This window comes from Saccostrea cucullata, unplaced genomic scaffold (genome assembly GCF_032062105.1).
Source record: "Saccostrea cucullata isolate Sc308-1 unplaced genomic scaffold, CSIRO_AGI_Scuc_v1 ctg2278, whole genome shotgun sequence".
NCBI lineage: Eukaryota > Metazoa > Mollusca > Bivalvia > Ostreida > Ostreidae > Saccostrea > Saccostrea cuccullata.
The window spans coordinates 77,725-94,117 of NW_026939746.1; positions in this window are offsets into that span (position 1 = coordinate 77,725).

Genomic DNA, 16,393 nt, shown 5'->3' on the forward strand with positions numbered 1-16,393 from the left:
CTACCCCCCATCTGCCATAATTCTATCAAAATAGAATCATCATTCAACACACAAAACAATGTTGCATATTAATTAGACAGTATATTAGTTTCTGATTGTTAAGAAGTAGATTTTAAAAAAGATTTTACACCTATTCCTTGCAAATTTTAGACTTCTTATGTAATCAAAAACATCTCTACACTTAATGATAAAGCTTTCACATAAGTATTGTTTTTTGCCCAATGGTTCTGCTAAAGAGGATTTAAAATTGACCCAAACCTTACTAACTGCTTTGAAATTATATTGACAGGGACAGAGACACACTTGAAACTCCATCCCCACTTCCTGGCGTATACTTTGCACAAAATTTAATTAAAATTGACTAAGCTGGATAGAAGTTGAAAATATGAAAAATAACAGTCAAACAGATTATGAATAACTTTCAGCACATCAGACATGAAGTAGTGATCCTTAAAAAAATACACCTACAAGATGAAGCTGTTTTATGCCTTTGAAGTGATATCTAGTATTGTTTCTTTTCCTGTATGCAATCTCTATCAGAACAAAATGTTATACATGTATTAACATAACCTATGACCGTATAGTACCCCATTATTTACTTTACAATTAATTAAGTTCTGGAACCAACCCTCAGATGCCCTTAAAACAAATTATTCTAAACTGGCAAAGGTAAAGGGCATCTGAAAAATTTAAAATAAAATGATAGTACAAACAAGCAAACAGTGTGCATGAAAATATTGGCAAACACTAGAAAAAAATACTAAGGTACTTTCTCAAACTTAACATGAATATTAAAGAGGTTTTATGTAGCTGTATTGCACATACCAAAAGCTTTTCTGTAGTTAAAGGTTGGTTGCCTAGTAGTTATTTAGTAGTTTTTCCCCCTTTCTCTTCTAATTTAAGAAGCGAAAATGTCTCTAAAAATCTTATGGTTGGCATGAAGTACTCCTGTTCATTTTACTGATTACTTACAATTGTCCTATTTCTGAGGGTCATCTTCTGATGAGTGTGTTCTCTGAAATGTTCACAGCTGAAGTTCCTGTTTGACCTGTAACATATTGAAAATCCTCAATGAACATGATTATGGTTTTAATTTCCATTGTAATTGTTGATTACTTTTATTTAAAAAAATCTAAACCAATTTATTGTAACATAATACTTAGGAAAATATTTATGTAATATCAATGGAAAAAAGGAATCATTATCTCCAGTTATCCTAAAATCACAAGTAAGCATTAATCATGTAAATTCACATACGTAAACCTATTAGCCTTTTGTGCTATTAAATCATAGTCATCGCTGTGCAATAAAGGAAATCAAGTACTAATCCACAGCTTTGTGGCAATAAAGTTACTATCCCCGAGTAAAAAGTGACAAGCCCAAATATAGAGGCAAAAATTAAAAAGTATACTTTGAAAAAAAGTTCATCGTGAAAAAAGTCAGGGGCCGGTTTCATCAGAAGTCGTAACGTTAAGCCTTAACTTTGGCATACTTCCGGGGATTAGGCCAAAATTTAGTCGGGCGTAATTTGCGTTTCACCAAGTGGCGTAAGTCTAGTCGTAAAAGATACGCTTAGTCAAGGACTAAGTCCTTGACAACGTTGCATTGCGCAGGCGCAAAAACATAAACATTGTCCAAAGCGTACAAACATGTATTAATTGTAGCACGTCAAAGTACAGAACAAGAAAACATTGATGTAACCATCAATTGTCGCCCGGCAAATATATAAAGGGCGCGCTTGATTTGTCTACACCTTACTACACCCGGTGTAGACGATTTACATCTTATAATCAAGTGAAATTGGGTGTAGTGTAGTAAATTCAATATGGACGTCAAAATTTCAACTAACTGAGGGGGGCTTATTTGCAGACGATTTTAAATACATTTGTTGCGATTGTGAATATTCTTTTAAAATTCTTTTAAAAACAAAACATCTTAAACTAGTGCTAATTGTAACGGGAACCGTTACAGATGTTCCCCAAACGCTCCCCAACTCCCTTTTCGTGCCATATTCCTGTAAGTTTCATTAAAATAGGCATAATCTATGCATTTAAGATTTAAACAACATTGCATGAGCGTAATGACTATATCATCTTGTCTACACTATTTTACTCATTGCACGTGCACGCACGTGCATGATGACCATACCTTCTTGTAGGAGTCCATTATGCCTGTCTATGTTCTTAATCCCATCTTGTTTGGTTGAAAAACAAGGGAGTTATAGCCATCTAAAGTTTAAGCCAATCAGATTGCAGCGCACGTGCATGCGCGTGTTTTCATGACAATTATTATATATCACGTTGTACGACTTCTTAAAGTATGCCTATGTTTTAAATTTCAAAGCATTTTGTCAGAAAACAGAAAAGATATTGAGATTTTTGTTTCAGCCAATCAAAGCAAAGCGCACGTGCACGCACGTGCATGCATGTAAATGTTGACCATACCATCTTGTAGGAATCCTTTATGTCTTTCTATGTTCTAAATCCCATCTTCTTTGGTTGGAAACCAAGGGAGTAATAGTCATTTAAAGTTTCAGCCAATCAGATTGCAGCGCACGTGCATGCACGTGATTTCACGAAAATCTTTATATATCATATTGTAGGGTATCCTAATGTATGACTATGCTATAAATTTCGAAGCATTTCATCGAAAAACAAAAAAGATATTGAGGTTTTTGTTTCAGCCAATCAGAGCAAAGCGCACGTGCATGCGCGTGAGTTCATGCAAATTTGACCATGTCATCATATCTATACATCTTATATATCCTTATATAATGAGTTTCAAAACATTTCATCAAAAAATATAGAAGTTACATCCATATTAAATATATCAGTCAATTCACTCATTTCACGCGCACGCACGTGCATGCGTATGCGCGCGAAATGACCTTCGTTCCGCACACCTACACTACACACCTATTAACCCTAAAAAGGTTTTAGCTCAGTTGGGTGAACAGTTTCTGAGAACACTCGCGGACAAAAAAAGTACCGGAGAAGAAATAAGAAAAAAAATAATAATAATAATAACTAGATACGATCTCGTTGCGAGCAACGAGAGGTCTTCCGTCCGATTCCGTTAAAAAAAAACGTAAAGTCGAGATGAAAATGCACTCAAGGGGGATTGAATCCAAGTCGCCAGCATGAAAATCGAACGCGCTAAATATTACGCTATTGGGACCTCTGCTCTAAAGCTTTATGTATATACCTCTGTATAACAGTGCCTTTGTTTTAGAATTATAAAAGGCTAGTCACTATTCATAATTTCTCGCAAACGCAACGAGTTAAGCTTGGCGCATTTTCTTTGAAATGTTCTATTTGATACGTGTGATAGCTTCAATGAAATAAAAAACCGTTCATGTAACCTAAAATTCGACGATTAGAAAGTATATTTAACACATTTTACAAATTCCATATAGTATGTAAGCAAGTAACACTTTTTTTTTACTTTGAGAACCAGCCAAAACCAATTATAGAAGACGTTTAAGAAGAACGTAGTTTGACACAGAATTGCAACGTAACTATGACGTGAAAATCCAAGTATTCCTTTACATTTCATTTGTCCCTTTGTAACTTTCGTTCAAGCAAACGTTCGGCTGCCTCCGTAAACCCCTATTGCGAAATGTCGGAGTTGACAGAGACGGCCGCCATTTTGGACTCGCTTCAGATTTTTAATTCTTGATATCTAGAGTTTGGATTTATCAATATTCAAACAAATCATACAGTAAGCAATATAAGAAGGGTCTCTATTACCATTCCAAAAATAAATGAAAAATATTGAAAAACAAAAAAGTTAGAAAATGCGGACTTTTTAATTTCGCTTCCGACAGCAACCGGAAGTACCGACGACACACGAATAGGTGATTCGTCATATCTAAAAGTCATCATCTTTCATCTCTAACAAGTCTCCAGTTAATATCTTAAACCATTTTCGGAAAAAAGGGGGGACAAAATTGCATTTTAAAATCAGAAAAGTGTCAATAACTTGGAACCAAAGGTGAGTATTCCAAATTTTCCTATCCATGCCACAGCTTCATATAATGACGCATAATTCCTGAAAGTTTCATTAAAAAGCACTGAATAGTTTTCGAGAAATCGCGTGCACAAAATTTTGGGGAAAAAAATAATAATAATAATAATAATAATAAGAAACAGTAGAATCACTAGAAGGTCTTCCGTGAAAACGGAAGACCTTAATAAGAAACAGAGTAAAAACAATATGTTCCCAAACTCCGTTTGGGGAACATAAAAATGCAAAGAATTTTTTTATTAAATATTTTCCTAGCTGTCCATAATTACCCCTATAACTAAATATCTAGCCATAGTCAAATATATCTAGAGACTTTATCACCAAAACTTGCGAAATTTGCTTATTTTTTTATTTTACAAATTATGAAGTTTTTTATTTTCCATAAAATGCTCAAAAAAGGTCCAAAATATTACTAAAAACAATTCATCACAATGAACCTATAAAATACTTGACAGTAAACTCAAATACAGAAAAAGAAATTCTGCAGTTTTACCGTTTCGGCATTTGTCAGCCATATTGAATTTTCGGTGTAATTACCGACACATGCCCTGCACAGGGTGTAAAAGGTGTACACCAAAAGTGTACACTTTTGCACTTGATTATGAAAAAGTGTACACCAGGTGTAAGGTGTAGACAAAACAAGCGCGCCCAAAGTAAACAATGAAAATGAGTCTTGATCATCAAACCACTTCGATATGAGTGAAAAGGCATGCGTCTAATTGATGGAGACGATAGTCGAACTTAAAGTCGGATTAAAATTATTAAACAACGATACCATTTTAAACTTGATCAATTCCTCAAGTAAATGTTGGCTGTATAAAGTATAAATTCAAGTTAGACACACGCATCACCTATATTTAAAATGTATTATTTTTCAATTTTATAATATAAAACACGAACTGTGCAGAGAACGTTTTTATCCGAGAAGTAAAATTCGATGTTCTAAAAAAAAGGATCTGTCGTTTTTTCGATAGAAAATGATAAGCAACTATATATATTAAATATGAAAAACGTATTTATTTTTTCAGATTCACTTTATGGAAGTAATTATATTATGTATCTCGTAATTTATAAACGGAAAGAACATTCTGATTAAAAGTCTTTTCAATGTTTAGAAAACATTTAATTCTAAATAACTACTCCCACCCCAATCCCCATACACCAACACGTAAACTTATATGTATAGAGCAGCCCGGTCCTCCGGGCTGCAATAACACAAGTTATAGATAAATTAATACTTGCACTAATTGAAACATGCATGGGTTTATAGTGTTATGTAAGAGACATGCATCTTTTAAGAAACAAATTTTAGTTTTTTTTACAATAGTTCAATAATAAAAGTCTAATAAATTGAAAGGATGAAAAGGACAGTACATGTACTTGTATTTCGGAATTAAGCAAAACAATTCATTTTAGAAATTTAATTACAGCCATACCCCCTCTTCCCGAAATTGATACAGGTTAATGACTTCGCCTTCGATAATAAATTTCATGATTCGATAAATACTGATTCTACTGACAAATACTAATAATTAAGTTTGAGACAGAATAAGATTTTAAAATTTTAATAAGAAATGTATATGCAAGCAAAAATAATGAAAACAAAATGCAAACGGTTTACATATGAACACATTTTGAGTCAAGAAATAAATTTTACACGTTTACTACTATAGTACATGTAAGATAATCCTCTCTGTATTTATTAATTTTTTGTCAATTCAATTGATTCATAATTGTTCAGTTATAGAAAAAAATTCTGCACTATCTGCAGATTAAATGTGATGTACCATTTTAAAAGTACGCAGAGAGAGAGAGAGAGAGAGAGAGAGAGAGAGAGAGAGAGAGAGAGAGAGAGAGAGGTTTGGAAAAATGACTACAAAGATATTCTTACAAAAATTCTTTGCTTGTGTGGTCACTGTCTTAAAAATTTAGTTACAGCTACTCTTTATTTTGTTTTCATTAAAATGTAAGTAATGCAGGAAATCAAAAACATGTATATTTTCATCTTATATGTGCTATATATGCGCTCAGATTATCTTATACTATGTAAGATTTGCTCTTTTAAACAAAATTTTGAAAACTAAAGATGTCTTCTGCATCAATGTTTGTCTGAGAAAAAAAAATGGGAATAATTCATTCTTGAACTTAACTGTGTAATTACCACTGTCTTACATCGATATTATAAAAGCAATAATTTATTACCACTTTCAAAAATTTCTTGACGTTGCGCACGATGTTGGTACTATAATATCTAACTCTTTATGTCGCAAAGAAATTGGCGGTTTCGCGATGTCATGTTTACTTTGAATTAACGACGTTCGATCCTGATATTTAAAGTCTTAAACTTTTTTTGCCAAGTATATTTGTAGTTTCTACATACATAGCTTAATTAAAATTCAAATCAAAAAATGGGGGTCAATATGCTTCTTTTAGCGCTACAGAACATTTAATATAACCTTTCTGCACTGAAATTTGTGTCTTAATTAAAAATTACATCTTCGACGTTCTCCCTCCAATATTTTTATCCAATTAAAGCATGAAACAAAATGAACTCTAAGTCTGTTTAAAAAAAAGACACTTAAAAATTGTGACTAAGAAAAAGTTTCAAATTGCTTCGCATAATCAATTATTTGACCTTTCTGTACTAATAAAATGTTATTTTTCCGGCATTGAAAATATATTAAGCAAGAAAATTATTTTAAAGTCTTAAACTTTTTCTGATTTTAAGCAAATAGGTCAAAGTTATCTTGAATATTTAGAAAAGAACATCAAAAGTGGGGGTATATGATGTACATTTTCAGATATTACTAAAAAAGTGTGAATTTTACGTTAAAATTCGCTCAATTTTTTCCTGGATTTTCAGAATATATTTACTATATTTGCCCCACTTTGTTGATAGAATTCATAAGAAATAATTTAATAGATATTTCAGAACCAGCATAACATATTTCACTGCAAAAAACAGCTTTGTGTGCAACCAGCATGGAAAAATAGGCATCCAAAATTAACATACTGTTATAGTTCAAATGGAAAAAAAACTGACCGTTTTCGTCTAAAAAACCTTCCGCCACAAAATATATGCCCTAGCATAATTCTACTTGAATGGAATAAAATCGCGGTTTTTTCATTGTATATAGTTTAATTTGCATTGTAGAATTCAGTTTTATTGTTAAAACATAAAAATGATGCTTAATTTTATGAATAAAGGACTTGCGCGAAATACGCTCAAAATATCAGGATCGAACGTCCTTAAAAACAAAATCATTTATTTTATCTAAAGTAATCAATAATTCTTAAAATTTTCTTTTAAATAATTTAAAATTATTTTAACTATGATGAGGCGTTACTCAGTATTGGTCATTTACAGCGAAATTCCCGTGTCCGACGTTACATCAATTATTGTTCGCGCAACTAAAAGGTATGAAAAAATGCACTTACACGTCTCTGAATTAAATGAAACTTAGGGGGTACAATGAGATATATGCATTCTTTAAGATATTGCTAAGGTTTTAACATCATTTCATCAATTTCATGAATTTAGACTGGATCTACAGTGCGTAAGTAAAATGTCTTACAGAAAAAAAAAATCGTTTCCTTACACTGACATTAGCCGAAATGGAGATGTACCAGACATAAATCCGAGACAAATATTAATTTTGATGAATAATCTTTCAGTACATATATTTCTAAGATTACCGGTAATTGAGTTGATACATTTTATATTACTTTTCCAACGTAAATATTAGGAAGGCTTTCTTAAGTGTAGCCATTTTGTTATGCACGTACGAGTCACTGTATTATTACTAAATATGTCTACGAGACCCCAACCCCCTCCCTGGGTTGGGGTCTATGATTCGCCGGGAACATCACTTGTCCAATACCTAGGAAAATAATTACTTTTGTCCTTAGCTAAGTAATCTGTACATTCAATGTTAATTAATCTGCAAATTCGGGAGATTCTGAACCCTCTCTCCGACCCCCTCTGGATCCACGCATGTGGACGAGAAGTAAATAAGAAATGGACTCTTCAAACATGACAAAAGCTATTTGGTTTTAAGATGGGGTTTTTTTTTTGAATTTTTTTCTTAAATGTAGAAAATTACATGAAAGATGATAACTATGCTTTTGAAACCGATTTTTTTTTTTTTAATTTTTGTTTTTCAGAAAATATGCTGTTGGAAAATATTTTTCAAAATAGACAATTTTAATGGGTCTCTTTTTAGTAAATGAAAAAGAAACTAGAGGTACCGTAAGCAATGAGTTCAATAAAAGATATCCCCCCGCCTTCCATATAAATATAATGGCAGTGTCCATTATTTGCTGTGGTAAACCCAAAATATGTTGCGGATCAAAAAGTACAATAAGGCACAATGGCAATATATAATAAAGATTCTGTGAAAATTTCACCAAATTTTAATCAGTGATATGAAAGGAGTTGCGGATAGAAATGGGTACCCCCAAAGCGTAATAGATGGACGGACGGAAATCCCGATTACTAAATAGTATATACATGTACATATACATGTACCGTCAAGCGGGGTGTAGAAATACAGTTATATATGTAAAATGATTTACAATACCTTAGACATACAATACCACAATCAAATGTGTATGAATGCATTGTCAAAACGTAAGAAATCTCTAATAAGACAATCTTTTCTTCTCAGCAGAAATTTATTAAAATATTATTTGAGTACGTTATTACTCAAATCAACTACGTCCCCAAGTAGTTGTAACAACACCCCCCCCTCCCCCTCTTCATAATATGTATAATTAAATAATGCACTGTTTGTATTTTAAATTCTTCTTAGAACCTTACTTTTTCTTTAGAACTCGCTAAAATTAATAAAAAGGCCTTCTTTTAACTTTACGCCATAACTTAGGCCTACCTATGAGTGACGTAAAATTTTGGCCTAAATTTAGTCAGGCGTAACGATACGCTCTTTAATGAAACAAATATTGGTGCTAGTCCCGACTTTACGCCGGCGTAGCGCTACGACTGGGCTTACGGCCTTTGATGAATCGGGCCCCTGGGTATTAACTACAGATGATTCTTTTTTAAAATAAAAGTTTAATTTAATTTTCGCTAGTAAAATTTAATCATATATAAATATATGATTTAAAAAAAATGAAAAAAAAATTTAAATATTCCTTTTCTGGTCATTCACTAGTTCGTCTAATTAAAACGAAGCAAAAATCATTTTGTTTTCATCTTGAATCATTTAAAGCCATATAGGGCGTATGTACAATGAAAATTATTAGACTAAAATTATAAGAACTTATTATTTGTATCATTACTTTATATAAACATGATAAAGATAGAAATTTTCCGTAAATTACAAAATCTAAGTCAATTGCGTTATAAAGATATCAAAATTAAATTTGGATTCTCGGACGTCTTGGAAGAAAATACAGAAGATTTAAATAACACATTACAGAGAAGATAAAATCGTATTATTAGATGAAACAAGGTGTTCTCCGTGCTCCGAATTGTATGAAAAGCTTTAATTTAAATGTATTAACTATATTTCTTTACTTAATTTTGTATTTTTCAAAAATATATTTTTTTATCAGTTACGTCATATATGGCTTTAAATAAAAAAAAAAAGCGCAACATAATGACATGACACTTATCATTGAGCTGATTGAGTAAATGTACATGTATATAATTTAATAATGAGATATCTGTGAGGCATATATGTACATGCAAATATTGCTATATTAAACAAAGGAAAGGGGGAATTCAAATTAGGAAATAAAAGATCGTTTTTTTAGTAAATCAGTCTTGTAGTACTGCAAAATTGATGCAGTTGTGGAAATTTATGGATAATATGAGGATGCTGTCTGGAATACTTCCATATTAGGGAATCTAATAGCAAAAGAGTGAAAATACCGGTGGTGCTTTTCATGTATTACATGTGTATTTTAAAATTCCTAATAGCCCAAGGGGATTCCTCAGTGCAGAAAACCACTAGCCCCATCCTAAAAAATGGAAGCCCCGGGTGTAGCGCAATGCTAATTACACACCCATCATGTGAAATAGTTATAGTAGCCCTATATCAATTTCAGTATTGTTTTGAATTAATTAAAACAAATGACAAAAATAATAATTAAAAAAAATCAAAATAAAGCAGACACTCAGACAAAATCAAAGACAGAAAGAAGCACTGTTTTGACTGAAAGTTTTTCAGTAATACAATGAATCTCTTAAGTTACATGTCAGATGAGATAAACTTACATACAATTATTTAGTTGTTGTCAATTACCCATTTATCATCATCTCGGCTCACTTTGCGATTGTAATACTGTCTACATAAACCGATAATTTACAGCTGATTTATGAACACACGATTGTTAAAATTTTCATTTCCCTTTCCAATATACATTGTCAGAACATACTTAGTTGGTTATGATGTAAAATTAAATAATAAACACTTTTGATTTATTAAAGATTATCTAACAATATACGATCATTTACTAAATATTTCTCGCCCTCAAGAGAGTTAAAAAGACAGAGAAAATTCAAAATACAAACAAGTGCAACTTAGGATTAATTGTTCCGATATATCTATTTTAATTTTGTGCACAATTGCTTTCAAAATTACATTAAAATCTATTTTCCTTAAATAAGAACCCAGCAATGGATAAATATTAATCGAATAAACTTACCTTTTCTCTTGTCAATCAGAAAATCTTGTTGACATCAAGTGTTTCTTAGTCGCCATATTTTTTTTTCCATGAAAACAAACGTTGTTATGATCAGGATCAACGGAAGTTGATTTTCGGAACTCTCGAGAATTTAGAGTTCCGAATGTAAAACTGAAACAACAAAACACGGTGCGTCCGTGAAAGCAACTTTTTTGGACACTTTTTTGGACAAATTGTCGTGTCCAAGTTTTGTTGGGTACTAACCTGCAAATACCCAATTAGGGTGTTTTAAGCATATTCAGCGACACTTCTTATTGGGTATACCCAATAAGCAAAAAGTACCCAATAAGTACAATTTTGGCATGAAAAATACCCAATAAATGCACTCTCGTAAACACGGACGGACGGACGGACGACGGACAAAATGTGATCAGAAAAGCTCACTTGAGCCTTCGGCTCAGGTGAGCTAAAAACTCTTTCTTCCATGCATTTCAATTATAACTCAAAAGAACGGTCTTGTGATTTTGAAGACTTTTTGTTCAACACTTATTCAGAGATTTCTATTCATTATGGAGCTATGCTGAATGGAAACATTTAGGGGCCATCGCTCTAGGTCCTTAATGAGGCCGTTTAACAAAATTTGAAAGTAGGAATATTGTTGAACATGTTTCTGACCAACTTTTGTTCAGTATTGCTTATGAAAATATTCCCCTTTTTTCGAGATATAAAGCGTCAAAGATTTGATATTCTGGCCAGTTTATTTTATTCTATTCTTGTAAATAGATAAAGTCTTCTTTGCATTGTTATGCACATACTATGATCGTGCACTTAGATCATCATTGGAAATAAATAAAAATGGATTCAAAATTTAGGCTCAACGTAGAAAATGACTTATAATTCTATAAAACATCCATTGATTTTCTACAGATAAGAGACTTAAAAAGATAAATTGTTATTAATGAACATGTCATGTACAAATTTGTGAATTAGATTTTTGCATTAACGTTCCCCCATGCGGTGTTTGCTCATGCAATTTTATACAGTATTCTAAAAACAGTCTGTTTTAAACGTCGAATCGTATTTTCAGGAAACCAGCAACCTTGCGATTTTATGACATTGTAAAGCCAACTCACATGGGGACGTCATTCTATGGCATCATTGTATTTTACTGCTAAAAAATAACATCAACAAAACATCTAAGGCGCAAACGATAAAGTATAAAGAAAATTTCGAAATATTGATAAGATTTTGTCATAAATGCAGTGAGTTCCATTGTTAATTAATTACTGTAAGTAGTGTTTTGAATCTTAAGACATTAAAAACATATTTTTCCCTTTACTTTAATAGATATCTGAAAACTTTATACTTGAGGACTTTCTTTTAAAATGGTACATTATTAATTTCCATAATAAACTGATTTCCGTAGAAATCTTCAACATTCTTTTACGTAGAATGTTGTGGGTATTTTCTCAAGTATTCTAACAATGTAGACATTTTCCGATGATGATTTTGAAAAGTGAGTTTAAATCTATTGTTCTCAGTTACTTAGTATCTTCCACAAAACAGACAACTTTAACACCCAGGAAGGGCGTCACTTCTTACACTTGAGTGAAGGGGCATCGACTGAATTATGCAATCTGATTGAGTACAGCATAAAGATCTATTTAAAAATTTAATTTTAGAATCTAATTTCCCTGCTCTTGAAAAAGATACTTTTATGAGGAACAATGCATAATTGAAAAAAGAAAATTTACATAAAAATGATGAACTACAGATACTACCAGTGTAGAAAAAATATCACTTCCATTTTTCTCTGTATTTTTATTTAAGGGGTACCGACTCTCTGATAAAAGAGATAATGTTCAAAGTACAAAATATAAATATGCAGTAAAATAAAGGCAACACTTTTCAAAAATAGTCGCCGAATACGATACACTTAATATCTTTAATCATATTATTTTCAAGGGAGACACTCTACGTAAAATAGCTAAATGAATTAATTACTTTATTTTCAAGGCAGGAACTCTAGTTTAGTTAACTTTATTTTCTTCTAAGGAGCATGTCCATCGCTTTACACTTCAATATTCTTTTGTCGTTATTGATTCTCTACAGCTGCGGGTGCTCTGTTTTAGGTCACAATATGAAATGTCACATTTAACGAAAAGTGCAATGGCAAGGTAAGCAATGAAATGAATGTAGTGTTATAATGCAAAATGTGGGTATATTATTTCAAATTAAACATTTATGTAAAATTGGGAAATGAGATTACTGTTTGGGATTTTTTTCTTTTTCTTTCTTTTTTTTTTTTTTTTTTTTACTATAAAATCCCTATTATGAATATCTGATATATATGGATTCCACATTATTAATTTCCTTAACGTCCACTCCTGCATAGTTTGCGCATGTAGTTTGATACCGTGTTCTAAGCACAGTTATATTTCTATAGGAATTGCTTTGTGAGGAAACAAGTAACCTTAAGTTTCTACTAGGTAATCCACATGATGATGTCATTTTATGACGTCATTGTATATTCCGCTCCAGAGTAATAGCAACAGAATATCTTAGGCGCACATTTTCAATAATAAACATAATTTCAAAATATTTATAAAATTGTAGCACAAATGCTGTAAGTTAAATTGTTAATTAATTACTGTATGTTTTTTTTTTTTTTTTTTTTTTTTTTTTTTTTGACAAATTTTAAGACTTTAAAACTAAAGACTTTTCCCTATTTTACTTAATGAATACCTGAACGCTACAAGGTATAGACAGAACGACCTTTTACTACATTATCAATTTTATCAGTAAACTTCATTATTCTTTGAAATAAAATGTTCTGAATATTTTTGCTATCTTTTATCAATGTATAACAATGTAGACATTCATATACTGCTTTTACAGTTTGTGTGGTTCTTTTTATTTCAACTATTCAAAAACAGAATATGGAAATTTGAAACCCAAGGAAGGCACCAAAATATAAAATACCAATAAAACACCAAAGGTTTCAGTTCTATAAAAATGATGACAGGCTCATGAAATTCATAAGGTTATCGCATAAGCAGCATAAAGATGCATTCAAATATTTAATATTAGAAATCACGTTTTTGTCTTCAGAGGAAGACAACGGTAATTGTAAAATAAAGAAGCCTTTAACGGCAAATACAAGATAGAGTAGGCGAAAAATATCACGCCTGTTTTTCATGGAACTTTTATTTAAGTCAATCACATTAAGGCACCAGTGTTCTGTTTCTTCTGTGTATTGTTCCTCGTTGCTGCACTGAATAATAATTGATTCACTATACATATCCCTTGTTGTTCAGACTGCTTCTTTGTTACTGGAGTATTTTCTAACACTAAGCAACGATGGATGATATTTTTTTTCTTAATACGCTTATGAATTGTTTTTTAAAGTGCATTTTTGTATGAAAATAATATTTTAACATTCATTAGAGTAATAACAAGTTCAAACAATCTATTTCTATGAGTAACCTTTATCGTAAACACTAGTTCCTGGTTTTTATATTTAAACTATCAGCAAGGATGGGAAGATTTTCTTTATTATTCATTCAGTGTATTTATTCTCTTCCTAAACTGTGTTCATGTGAGAAAAAAGATACTTAAGCCTACAGGGAGTTTATCAAACTGATTCAACACCTCCTACAAAACTCTCATATATTTTTTTTTATTCGAAACTGGTAATAATTTAGGCTAATTTTAAAAGTACGGAAATATTTAGAATGATCATTATTGGCTTATTATAGATTGTACGTATCCTTCAAATTACAAAAAACTACTGTGAAGTGCCTTGGAATTATTCGAAAGATTTCGAAAGATTGTCCAGTTCATTATATGTGTTATCTAAGCCAATTTCAAAATAAAATATGCCTTGTGTATTAATTATCATATTCTCTTTTTAATGACATAAATTTTATTTTGTTTGTAAGGTGTACCCACGGTCAAATTTTGAAAAAAAAAAGTAAAACAAAAGTTGAATTTTGCAAAAAATTATCAAGGTGCACGTTTACTGTACGAGTATGACGTCATTAAAAAAGAATGTGACGTCAACCCTTTAAGTTCGATACTAGTAGATAATATTTATACCGCTATTTTTTCTGGTTTACTTCAGTTAAATTTTCCTGCAAAGTATAGGCCGATCATGCCTCTTCGTGGCTTTACTTTTTTAACCCATAATAATAACGCAAGACAACTATCTCCGAATAACACAGAGCTAGTACCTCCTCCCCATATTGAGAATCGCACTAATTTACACTTGCAGAGGAAATGCACTGACAAATTATTAATACCTATGTCTTCTACGATAATTTATCTATACAATCATACATGCTTGTCTTTATTTTGTTAAGTCTCCGTAATCGCGTAAACAGCGACAAAACTCTGCATGCCGAGTGGAAAAGTCGAATTGAACCATGGAATGGTATGTGCTAAGTATTCCCGAAAATGATAACAGATATCCTTGTAATTTTCTGGTATTCTTAGCCTTAGAGTTCTTCACTATATGATCTTTTAAATTTTCCTCATCTACAACTTCCGTAATGTCTGTCTAAAGCGAAAGTGAAAACGAGGTAGCTCGTGCGAGTCATTATTTGCTTTCAGCGGTCGTTATTAAAAAAATAATTACTTCGTACTGACCAATCAAATTACCGGATTTCACAAAGTTATATAATATTAATGAAATGATGTATGTATTATAATTGTATACTCATATATGTCATATACATGTTTAACATTATTAAATGTACTATTTAACAATGAGCATCATATATGTATTTGTCATATCCGGCCTCAAGGTAGTTCTCACACTAATTGCAGTAAATTAGATAAATTTATATTCAATACAAATTTCATTTAACAAACTATTTTCTTTTATTTTTAATGATTAGGTAAAAAATTATATATCATATATATATAATGATGATATATTCATTAAAGCATTCTAACTTTTTATTAATAAGCCAGTGAAGCTAGTCCTCTGGATCACCTGTGCTGCGTCATATCAAGGCTAATGACGTCAGATTTGACGAAAGACTTTCTTCTATTACTCGACAGTATTGCTATCCATTATTTCAATTTAGCAAGATTTTATAAATAATTGATAGAATAAATAGATTCAAGTTGTTATTTATGCATCATCATGTCGTTAATAAGTTTTTGTGACTTGTTAAATTTTCATGACGTCACAATTAAACTTCCAATATGATGTATTAGGAATGTTGACGTATGTCAACGTATATTTACTTTTTAAGAAATTACACAGGACCCATATATTCACTTTTATTATGACTTCCGATTATTCAATATTCATACAACACAAAAATCTAAGACTTTTTTGTACAAATGTCAGCAATAGCATATGGACATGCAAATATGTTCAGACTTGTAATTTTCTCACTTTTGTCATTTCAAATATGTACAAATAAATAAAATAAAAAGTTCGGGGACGTTTTAAAACGCATTTCATCAAATGCTCACCTTCAAGAATCTTGTTTACCTTTGCTTATGAAACGACAAGTGAAACCAAAAAAATTATGTAAGGATTACAAGACAAATTAAGGATTCCAAAAAGTAAATTAGCATTATATGTGTATAGAAATAAGGGATCCGGATATGAATAAAGAATGCCGGTATTAAAAGCAAGTAATGCATAAAACATATATAACATTAAAGGAATAAGAGAAACTATATAAATTGATAATATGATACA